The sequence below is a fragment of the Coenobita brevimanus genome, chromosome 48, assembly GCF_032717465.1.
Source record: "Coenobita brevimanus isolate Jiangsu-jjx chromosome 48, ASM3271746v2, whole genome shotgun sequence".
In the NCBI taxonomy this organism is placed as follows: Eukaryota; Metazoa; Arthropoda; class Malacostraca; order Decapoda; family Coenobitidae; genus Coenobita; species Coenobita brevimanus.
Genome location: NC_137001.1, coordinates 4,264,906 through 4,276,715, shown reverse-complemented (window position 1 = coordinate 4,276,715; position 11,810 = coordinate 4,264,906). Strand labels below are relative to the sequence as shown.

Sequence of the window (11,810 nt, the reverse complement as noted above, 5' to 3'; positions counted from 1 at the left end):
TTGCATAGGCGGGGGAAACAAAAATCAGGCGCGAATTTTGAAAAATGTGAAAATTATGCAACTTGCAATGTTGCCGCGTTAATTCACGTCGCCGGGACGGCGCGGGTTAAGACCCCCCTCCCCCCCTTGCCCTTGTGACCGTGTCAGACTCAATTCTCCCACACACCCCTCCCTCAGTGACAATGTCAATACCAGATGCACTCTCGGAGCTAATGCCAACAGAACCAGGAGCCACTAACGTAAGAGACTGTGCAGTAGTGAAACCTCTAATCCTATGGCACAAAGACTGATGCAGTGAACTGTTACCACCCCACACTCCCAGTTTTGTCTATCACATATCCTGCGAGACACGCCCACCCAATCAGCAGCCCAAGAATTGATGTCATAAATATTGTGAGATAGTCTATTGTTCTTGTGAATGAGATTTGTGAATATACGTGCAGGTTGTTGCCCTGAGTTTTTATGCCCTGTTCCTTCTATATCTGGTTTAGCCCTGGTCTAGAAAAGAACCCAGCAACGAGCCAGGCGTTTCTAGGACGGGAAGCAGCCCTAAAAACACCTAGCATAATAATTACTATTATTCCATCCATCCATTGCCAGACGCCATGTATCCCAAATGGGGTGGTCAAGGGCTTAGAGTTAATTGTTTTACAGGGAGGGGCACTAATCCTCCACCAACCCCACTTGACAAGTAGGGAGTTATGCCAACAGCATCTGGTGTTCCCAGGCGGTCATCCATCCAAGTACTAACCAGACCCAACGTTGCTTAACTTCGCTTATCGGACGGGAAGCGGTGTACTCAACGTGGCATGGCCGTTGGCTATTATTATTATTATAATTATTACTATTATCTTTTTTACTGTATTGTTATTACCGGGGAGAAGAGAAGACGAAAGGGGGTGCAGGGAACAGCATAGTGGAATGAAGAGGTGAGAGAGGCTGTGGAACAAAAGAAGAAAGCATATAATGAGTGGATGAGAAACAGGGGAGTGGACAAATTTGAGAGACGGAAGAGAGAGTTTTATATAGAGAGGAAGAGAGAGGGGAAAAGATTAGTAAGAGAGAGTAAGAAGAGAGTCGATGAGGAATTTGGAAGGAATTTGAGTGCAGAGTGCAGGGAATGTAAGAAAATGCTCTGGAAGGAGGTAAAGAGAGTTAGACAGGGTGGCAAAGAAGTTAGTTGGGGAGTGAAAGATAAAAATGGTAGATTACTAATGGAGAAAGGAGAAAAAGTGAGCAAGATGGAGAGAACACTTTAAGGAATTATTGAACATAGAGAATGAATGTAATGTCAGTATAAGTGGCTGGGGAATGGCTGGCAGACGGAGGGATGTGAGAAGAGAGGAAGAAATCAGTAGGATGGAAGTTGTGGAAGCAATAAAGAAAGTTAAATTGGGGAAAGCCCCAGGAATTGATGGAGTGTGTGGTGAAATACTGAAGCACTGGGGAGAGATAGTAATAGAATGAATGTAGAAGATGTGCAGATTGGCCTGAGAGGAAGGTAGAGTTCCAGAGGATTGGAAGTCAGGCATAATTATTCCCTTGTACAAAGGAAAAGGGGAAAAAGAAGTGTGTGGTAATCATAGGGGTATTTGTCTTCTTAGTGTAATAGGAAAAGTATATGGTAAGATACTTATTGACAGAGTTAGGGAAATAACAGAGGAATTAGTTAGAGACGAACAGGGAGGTTTTAGGATGGGAAGAGGTTGTGTAGATCAGATACTCATTCTTAGATCTTTATTGGAAAAGTTTCTAGAGAAGGGAAAGAAGTTGTTTGCGGCCTTCGTGGATTTGGAGAAAGCACAGGACAGGGTGGATAGACAAGAATTGTGGAAAGTATTAAGAATATATGGAGTAGATGGGATGTTGCTGAAGGCCGTGAAGAGTATATATGAGGGTGCTAAGGCTGCAGTGCATGTGAATAGTGAACTGAGTGAATTTTTCTATTTGAAAGTTGGATTGAAACAGGGATGTGTCCTGTCTCCATGGTTGTTCAATCTGTATATGGATGGGGTTATAAGAGAGATACAGGGTAGGGCAGTTGGATGTTGGAGCAGCCCTAGTGCTAGAGGGCAGTATGTGGAAACTCCTTGTAGTGTTGTTTGCAGATGATACTGTGTTGTTAAGTGAAGACGAAGGGGAGCTGCAAGGCTTGGTGGATGAGTTTGGAAGAGTATGTAAGAAAAGGAATCTAAAGGTGAATGTAGGGAAGAGTAATGTTATGGTCTCCGAGAAAGGTGAAGTCAGTGAATGTACAGTGAGGTTGGATGAGGAGGAAATGGAAAATGTGAGTACGTTTAAGTGCTTGGGTAGTGTGATAAGTAAGGATGGAAGTTCAGAGGGTGAAGTGCTTTAAAGGGCACAACTGGGAAGAATGGTGGCTGGTTACTTAAAGTCAGGGATAAGAATCAGGGAAGTGAGCATGGAAGTGAAAAAGTTACTACATGACAGTATTGTGGTACCAACTCTAACGTATGGATGTAAAGCTTGGACCTTGTTGGAGGGACAAAAGTCAGGAGTGAGAGCTGTGAAAATAAGTTATTTGAGAGGAGCATGTGGAGTCACATAGAGAGACAGATTGACAAAGAAGGAAGTGAAGGATCGTTGTGGTGTGGATGTGGATGTGATAGGAAGTGTTGGAGAAACACACTGAGGTGGTTTTGCCATGTGGAGAGAATGGAGAGTGAGAGACTAATGAGGAGAGTGTATGTTAGTGAGGTGGGGGAGGCGGGAGAGGGGAGAGGGAGGGGGAGGCCGAGGATGAGATGGAGGGATGGAGTGGAGAGGTATATGAGAGATGGGGGTGTGAGCTGGGAGCAGGGCAGTGACATGGTTGGGGACAGGGCGACATGGAGGCGATTTGTTTGTGGCCACCCCCTACGGGATTAAGGCGTCTGGCAATAGATAGATTATTATTATTACTATTATTATTATTATTATTTTTATTCTCATTGTTGTTGTTGTTGTTAATATTAATATTTACATTATTGTTGTTATAATTATTGTTATTATTACTGTTATTATTATTATTATTATTATTATCATTATTATTATTATTGTTGTTGTTGTTGTTTTTGGTAGGTGGGGGCTCCCATCATCTACTGACTCAATGTAGTGCTGCCTTATAGTTCTTACACCGAGTTACAGGCCAAATGGTTTCTTATACACCCAGGAAACCTTTTAATATGCTGGGTGGTAACCATATAACCAAATTATGGCGCCTGGTGGTTTTAGTGGGTAATTAAGGCGCTCCAGTCAGATAGAGCCTGTGCATATTTATATTCATGAGGTGGTTGGGGTTTATTGCTCATGTAATGCTGCTCAGGGATGAGTGAGGCTGGCCACTCTCTTCTTAAATGTCAGGACCAACTTGCATAGCCCTGGGCTCCTACACTTCTCAATGGGCAACACAGTATTAGACAGTGATGATGATGATGATGATGATGATGGTGATGATGATATTGATGATGATGATGATGATGATGATGATTATTATTATTGTTATTATTGCTGCTGTTGCTGCTACTGCTACTACTACTACCACTACTATTGCTACTACTACTACTATTATTACTACCACTACTACTACCACTACTACCACTTCTACTACTAATACTACTACTACTACTACCACTACTACTACTACTACTACTACCACTTCTACTACTACTACTACTACTACCACTTCTACTACTTCTACTACAACTTATTCAATCTGCTCAGCAAAGAGACGACCCATAATCTATTGAAAGTTTGTAAGTGATTGGTTGTCCGAGTCAGTTCATTATTAATAATGTAGGAGTATTTTAAAATGTGTTGGTAGTAGGAGCTACGAAAACCGTGTAACGGTAAGTTTGGCCAACTATACCGTTATTTGAAGATTAATATAAAAACGGGGCCTTACACAGTGTATCAGATGGCTTAGATATGTGTGAAAGTCTGAATTCCCTGGACACATCAAAAAACGTCCAGGTAAAGTTTTACAAGTACCTTGATTTCCCCCCTCCCCCCATGTGCTGCAGCCGATAGGTGCGACTCTCTCTCTCTCTCTCTCTCTCTCTCTCTCTCTCTCCAACTGACCTGTAGTTTGACTGAACGTGGTGTAGTCAGGTGTTCAACGGATGTCATAGCAGATGTGGCCTGACTGTCCCTGTGACACCACATATACAGGTCAACAATATCGTCATCCGGATAATGCTGTATTTGTGCTCCAGCCACGTGGTGGTTCCTACTTGCTGTGCTGAACAGTAGCTCAAGTGACCACGGCCTACCATGCCTGGGTGGCTGGAAGTGGGTCTCAGCCTCCAGTACGTCTTCCCCAGCCTGAGTGCTGCTAAGGAGTGCCACTGGGTGCATGGCCGTGTTTGCTGTGTTGTCACTGCCACATTCTGCAGGGTAGGAAGTCAGGAATAAAGGAAGGTTAGGCCATGACAGGGTTAGGGTAGGTATTGGGGAGGTTCAGGCTAAGCATGGAAGGGTTAGGGGTAGAGTGTAGAAGGTTGGGTGAAGGGTGGGGTTAGGGGGAAGGCAAGGTAAGGCAGGGTTTTAAGTTGGATATGACAGGGTTAAAGGGTAGGCTGGGGTAAGGAAGGGCACTGTAGGGTTAGGGTAAGGACAGTGTTAGGAGCAGGGCTGGGCAGGTGTGGACTGGATTAGGGGCAGATAAAGGCAGACCCGGGGGCACAGGAAGGTTGAGTTTGGGACACGGGAAGGCATAATGTAAGGAAGGGAGAGACAGAGTTTGGGGCAAGGTGAGGCAGAGTTTGGGGCAGGGGAAGGTAGAGTTTGGGGCAGGGGAAGGCATAATGTAAGGAAGGGAGAGGCAGAGTTTGGGGCAAAGTGAGGCAGAGTTTGGGGCAGGGGAAGGCGGAGTGTGGGGCAGGGGAAGGCGGAATGTAGGGCAGAGGATGGAGTTTGGGGCAGGGGAAGATTGAGTTTGGGGCAGGGAAAGGTGGAGCTTGTGACAGAGGAATGTGGAGTTTGCGGGGAGGGGAAGGAGTTTGAGGCAAGGGAAGGAGTTTGGGGCAGGGGAAGGAGTTTGGGGCAGGGGAAGGAGTTTGAGGCAGGGGAAAGAGTTTGGGTCAGGGGAATGTGGAGTTTGGGGCAGGGGAAGGAGTTTGGGGCAGAGGAAGACGGAGTTTAGGGTAGGGGAAGGAGTTTGGGACAGGAGAAGTGGAGTTTGGCACAAGAGAATGAGTTTGAGGCAGGAGAAGGCGAAGTTTTGGGCAGGGAAAGGAGTTTGGGGCAAGGGAAAGGAGTTTGGGGTAAGGGAAGGCAGAGTTTGGGGCTTGTTAAGACTAGATATCACCACAAAAAGGAAAGCGCAGTGGTATGTACAAGACTGGCTGAGTTGTGGGAAGGAGAAGGCTGGGCTGTTAACAGGGGAGGGCAAGATTATTAGGAGAGGACCAAGGTTAGCATAAGGGGACGGAAAGTTAGATACAAGGAAGGGCTGAGTCAGAGGCATGTATGGGCTGAGTCAGGTGAGGGGTAGGGCTGCCGCAGGGGTTAGATGAGGCCTGTGAGAGCATAGGAGGGAAAGAGAGAGCAGGGTTAGTGCATCTGGAGGAGGAAACGTTGAGGTTATGATAACAAGAAGGAGGGAATGAGGTTAAAAGCAGATGAGTTAAAAGGGTTATCAGCAAATGGAGGAGGGTGAGGAGGGGGTTAGAAGTACGGAAGTGGTAGATGGCTAGGGATAGGGGTAGGAGGGGAAGATGGTTAGGATGAAAGAAGGAGCTTAGTTGAATGACAAGAAATCTGGATACTGGGACGTGGCAGGAGAGTGTGATGTTAGGAACACAGGAAGCAGGAGGGTCAGAGCAGGTGAAAGGGTAAGTTAAAAGCATAGGTTATGAGAAGCTTAGAAGTTGAGGGGAAGGGAATGTTGGAAGTTGACGAGAGAAGGGGGTTGAAAGTAGAAGGGAGGGAAAGGTAAGAAATAGAGGGGAGGGGCTTTGGGGGAGACAGGGACAGTTAGGAGGACAGGGAAAGGTTTGTTAGCAGCAGGGGAAGGATGGACGTTAGATGTTGGCGTAAGAATGATGTTAGAAGTAAGGTTTAGCAGAAGCTTATTTCACTTACGAAGAATGAAGGCAAGAAGAAATTGCGTTTTTAAGTTACATTTGGTTACGGAGAATGAAGGAAGGAATGACGTATTTAAGTTAAATATTAGTTCACAAGGAACCAAAATTAGAGAAAAAGTATTATGGCACAACACAGTTTAAAAATCCTTGGCTGTGCAAGTAAAAATCATGAAAATGATTCACCTACACCCACATTCAGTGCAACTACTACAGAATGTGAAGAACCATTCTCAGGTGTGGTTCTTAATCTATGGCATTTTATGGCAGAGAGAGAGAGAGACATTGCACACATCCTAAGACTCACAAAGTAAATGATTCTCTCTCTCTCTCTCTCTCTCTCTCTCTCTCTCTCTCTCTCTCTCTCTCTCCTGATGTAATTGGCTAAAACTGGTTCCTTTCACCACATAGTTCTCAACTACAAGCTCTTATGAAAAGCTATCACCAGTAAGTGTGGTTGTTGATGACAATTGGTATGAAGCGTGTGTGTGTGTTTATGCCCGTGGGGTGAAGTGTGTGGGTGTATATGCCTGTGACGTGGAGTGTAAGTGTGGGTGTTTATGCCTGTGGGGTGGAGTGTAAGTGTGGGTGTTTATGCCTGTGGGGTGGAGTGTAAGTGTGGGTGTTTATGCCTGTGGGGTGGAGTGTAAGTGAGGGTGTTTATGCCTGTGACGTGGAGTGTAAGTGTGGGTGTTTATGCCTGTGGGGTGGAGTGTAAGTGTGGGTGTTTATGCCTGTGGGGTGGAGTGTAAGTGTGGGTGTTTATGCCTGTGAGGTGGGGTGTAAGTGTGGGTGTTTATGCCTGTGAGGTGGGGTGTAAGTGTGGGTGTATATGCCTGTGAGGTGGGGTGTAAGTGTGGGTGTTTATGCCTGTGAGGTGGGGTGTAAGTGTGGGTGTTTATGCCTGTGAGGTGGAGTGTAAGTGTGGGTGTTTATGCCTGTGGGATGGAGTGTAAGTGTGGGTGTTTATGCCTGTGGGATGGAGTGTAAGTGTGGGTGTTTATGCCTGTGGGGTGGAGTCAGGAGTCTGGGGCTTAAATGATCAGTGAATATGAGTGTGGCCCGTTAATTAGCATCGCCTTTGCTTACCTTATCCTTTTATCACCGGATTTTTGCACTCTGAACATTATTTCATACCAGGTGGGAACAGAGGTCTGGATGATGATGATAATGATGATGATGATGCATATATATGGCAGCAGAGAGAGAGAGAGAGAGACAGACAGACAGACAGACAGACAGACAGAGAGTGGTTGGTAGTTTCGTGTGTCAGTTTGTGGCCTGAGTACAGTGTATATGCTTAGTATACAACACAGTCCCTGGTGGTGGTGTTGTAGGCAGTGGTGAGGTATGTGGTAATACTCACGTGTCGTGCAGTACGTCATGGACCCACAGGAACCACCAGGCACACATGTCACCCACAGGGACAGGTCAGGGAACTCCAAGGAGAGGACTGGGCACTTGCCTGGCTCCGTCTCTGTGATCTGGTCCCCGTTGGTCACACTGATCTTCATCTGTTCTCGCTCCAGCTGCAACAAGAACAAAATATTATGTATTAGTGGCATATGGCATTTGACCTGTTTTATCCAATGATGTATTTATCATAATTTCTTGCAACCTTCAGATTTTATTTAGTACTGGCTTTAAGGCCATCCTCGGCGGCCTCTGCTCGATGTCAAGTCACTTCCTACAGTATCTTCAGTCAAAAGGCAACAGAAACTGAATTACTCAAGCCCTGAGCGAGACAGAGCGAGGAATATTCCCTAATTTTTATCCTGCTGGGACACCCACTGAGAAGAGAGAGAGAGAGAGAGAGAGAGAGAGAGAAGATAGTAGTGTGTGCTATTATACTAAATATCAGTATATCATTATGCTGTATAATTTTAGGAGTATAAGGAGAGAAGAAGGAGAGGCTAGAGAGTGATAATACAATAAGCAAATCACTATTCTCCCTTTTGTCATGTTGGTAGTTTCTATGCCGGACTGAGAACGAATCCATCCTCTCCACTCTAAACAAAAGGCCTGAAATGAGTCATAACTCGGGAACCGGTGGCCCGACTGGATTGGAAATTGTTTTATTCTTCAAGTTACAGCATTAACGGCACCTTGTTCTAAAAAAAATATGTGTTACATGCGTCGGTTTTTGCTGTGTTGCGGTAACAATCAAACAAACATACAGAAATCGGATCATTATAATATAGATGGGAAAACCATTTTCCACGTTGAGGGATTTGGTGCATCCTTCATTAAACTCTTCAGTATAAGGTACTTAGCTTGAGTTCAGTACAATGGTGTCAAGGCAGCAGGAAGAAATTACAAGGCTACATCATGGCACTGAAGGCATTAAACAACTGTGAGACATCACTGGATATTGTGGCAACATCTTACTATCTCACACTCGAGTGCCTTCATTAGTAATGTTCTGGACTTTATGTCAGAATTATTACATTTATACCAGTGTTAATTGTTACACACGCACACACACACACACACACACACACACACACACACACACACACACACACACACACACACACACACACACACACACACACACGCACACACACACACACACACGCACGCACACGCACACACACACACACACACACACACACACACACACACACACACACACACACACATGTGAACCCACAACACAACGAACCTGAATTTTGATCCTGCGAATCACCACCTGTGTGCTCTTATCAGGCTCGGTAGGGTTGGTGGTGGTTGCACGGTTGGTGATGGTGGTAGGGTTGGTGATGATTGTAGGGTTGGTGATGATTGTAGGGTTGGTGGTGGTTGCAGGGTTGGTGGTGGTTGCAGGGTTGGCGGTGGTTGCAGGGTTGGTGGTGGTTGCAGGGTTGGTGGTGGTTGCAGGGTTGACGATGGTTGCAGGGTAGGTGGTGGTTGCAGGGTTGGCGGTGGTTGCAGGGTTGGTGGTGGTTGCAGGGTTGGTGGGGACAGTGTTGATAGTGAGGGTCAGCGACGAGTTTTCACCACTCATCAAAACACCAGAACTTTGCGACATCCACGTCATCAGACTCGTCAGAACTCAAGGTTACCGTAAGAGCAGCCTCGCTTGATCTATTTGATAAAGTTCTGATTTTGAACAATAGACTAGAGGTGGCATTTGTTACAGACTGGTGAAGCTCAAACTCGGCCTCAAGCATCTCCTCCTTGTCTTTCTTCCTGAGTGCCAGTGGGTGAGCTTCGGAAAGTGTTGGCATCGTGACTTTATGGCATTCTGAAAGGAAGACAAGGAAAAGCGATAAGTGTGGACTCCTCCTTAACAATTTTTCAGGGGTCATTTTCATTGGTTAAATAAAACACAGTGGTGTTAGCCAAAATAACCTTTTAGATGCACCAGCAGCAGTAAAAGGCTGACTACGGACAGTTATTTTAGATTTTGACTTTTGCCATGTCATTGGGAATGACATTATGCAGAATGAAATATCTCAATCCACCAACCAGAGTGAGGGTATTTATAGCAACTGATAATCCAATTACATATCTATCTAAAGGCGTCTCTTAATTCATCAATTACCACATTGACACACCACTACCCTAACACCCTCTCAACCTCCCTCTCACACCTCATTTTACCCTTTTCCATTAAACTCCCTTTCCTACTCCTCTCTCTCACCCCACCCTTTCAACCCAGGCTTCTCAGCCTTCCTCTCAACAGCTTTATATATATATATTATTTTTTATACAAGAAAGAAGGAACTAAAGGCCAGGAGTCCGCAAACCGTTCCTTCCAAGAAAAAATAAAAACAATACAAAAGAGAGCCAAATTCAAGATCCGTTCATTTTGCGATGCCTGGACACACTGCGATTGAAAGACCGGAAATCAGAGGAAATAGGAAAGACAGAAAAAGGGAGACAGTTCCAGAGTTGACCTGTTGCACAAATGAAGGACTGGGAGTAATGGTTAACTCTTGCATTAGAGAGTTGGACAGAAAAGGGATGAGAGTTTGTTGCTCGACAGGTGCTACGTGCCCATTGTAGATGTGGAGGGATGCAAGCAGACAGTTCAGAGGAGCAGTGACCATTGAAGCAGCAACAGAAAAGAGATAAAGATGCAACAGTGCGGCGAAAAGACAGAGGTTGAAAGGAGCCAGTAAGAGGAGAGGAGTTAATGAGACGAAAAGCCTTTGACTCCATCCTATCGAGAAGAGCTATATGTGGGAAGCCTCCCCACACATGTGAGGTGTACTCTACACAGGGGCAAATAAAACCAGTGTATAAAGTCAACAACTGTGCAGGGGTAATGAAAACACAGAGTCGGCTTAGCACACCTAATCTCTTGGAGGTAGATTTTACAAGAGATGTAATATGATCTTTCCAAGATAAGTCCAGAGTGAATGAAACCCCAAGCATGTTCAAGGATGATGCAGGATTGAGCTGGATATTATTAAACATTAGCAGGTACCCCTGTGGAAGATTTCGTCGGGTTCATGGGTGTAAAAACTGAGTCATACATTAAAAACAAGATTATTTCTACCCCAGTCAGAGATACGAGCCAGATCAGACATTAGGTGTGCCATAGCCTCATCCCTTGTTTGTTGAAGTAACTGCTGAGATGAACGTTGCGGGAATTGAGTGGAAAGTTGAAGGGTGGAGTCATCAGCGTATGAGTGGACAGGGTTAGATGTACAGCTTAGAAGGTCATTGATGAATAAAGGGAAGAGAGCTGGTGACAGGACAAGCCCGGAGCAACATCACTGTTGATAGTTCTAGGAGAAAAACGATGGTCATCTACAACAGCGGCTATAGAACGACCAGAAAGGAAGCTAGAGATGAAGGCACAGATAGAAAGATAGAAACTGTAAGAGGGCAGCTTTGGAAATTAAAGATTTATGCCAGACTCGATCGAAAGCCTTTGAGACATCAAGTGCAATGGCAAAGCTTTCGCCAAAGTCCCGAAAGGAGGATGACCAGGAGTCTGAAAGGTACATGAGTTGCCAGTGGAGCGTCCCTGACGGAACCCATACTGACGATCAGAAAGAAGGTTGTGATAGGAAAGATGCTTTAAAATTTTTGTTAAGAATGGGCTCGAAAACTTTTGAGACACAGGATGTTAAAGTAATTGGACGATAGTTAGAGGGTTGGGAATGGTCACGCTTCTTTGGGACTGGCTGAATGAGAGCAAACTTCCAACAAGAAAGAAAGGTACAAGTTGATAGACAAAGGCGAAAGAGTTTACCTAAGCAGGGTGTAAGCAAGAAGCACTGTTCTTGAGGACAACAGGAGGGACTCCATCAGGCCCATATGCTTTGTCAGTATTAAGGCCAGTGATGGCAGAAATACATCAGCTGAAGAAATTATAATGTCCGCCATGAGGAAGTTAGAGAGGGGAAGTGATGGAGGAACAGCACCGAAATCGTCTAAGGTGGAATTCGTGGAGAAAGTCTGGGCGAAGAGATCTGCATTATCAGTAGAAGAAATAGCTGCAGAGCCATCAGTGTAGAAAAGAGGAAGGAAGGATGATTAGATAAAGTTGTTAGAAAGGTTTTTGGCAAGGTGCCAGGAGGGGGAGGAATTCAAATTGGAGAGTTGAGAGCATTTAGCACCGATGAAATTGTTTTTAGCAGAGTGAAGAACAGACTTAGCACGATTCCAGGCAGAAACATAAACAAGATGTGATTCAGGGGTGGGTTAGTTCTGGTACCTTTTATAGGCCCTCTCCTTGTTGCAGACAGCATTAGAACAAGCGTACTTAAA

The 11,810-nt window shown here is 45.2% G+C and overlaps 1 non-coding gene across 1 annotated transcript; it reads right to left on the bottom strand.

The window, feature by feature from the left end:
• Positions 1–702: 702 nt before the first annotated feature.
• On the bottom strand, positions 703–821 carry LOC145399363 (5S ribosomal RNA). Its single transcript, XR_013897278.1, has one exon. It is a non-coding gene; the product is annotated as a 5S ribosomal RNA (ribosomal RNA).
• Positions 822–11,810: the final 10,989 nt, after the last annotated feature.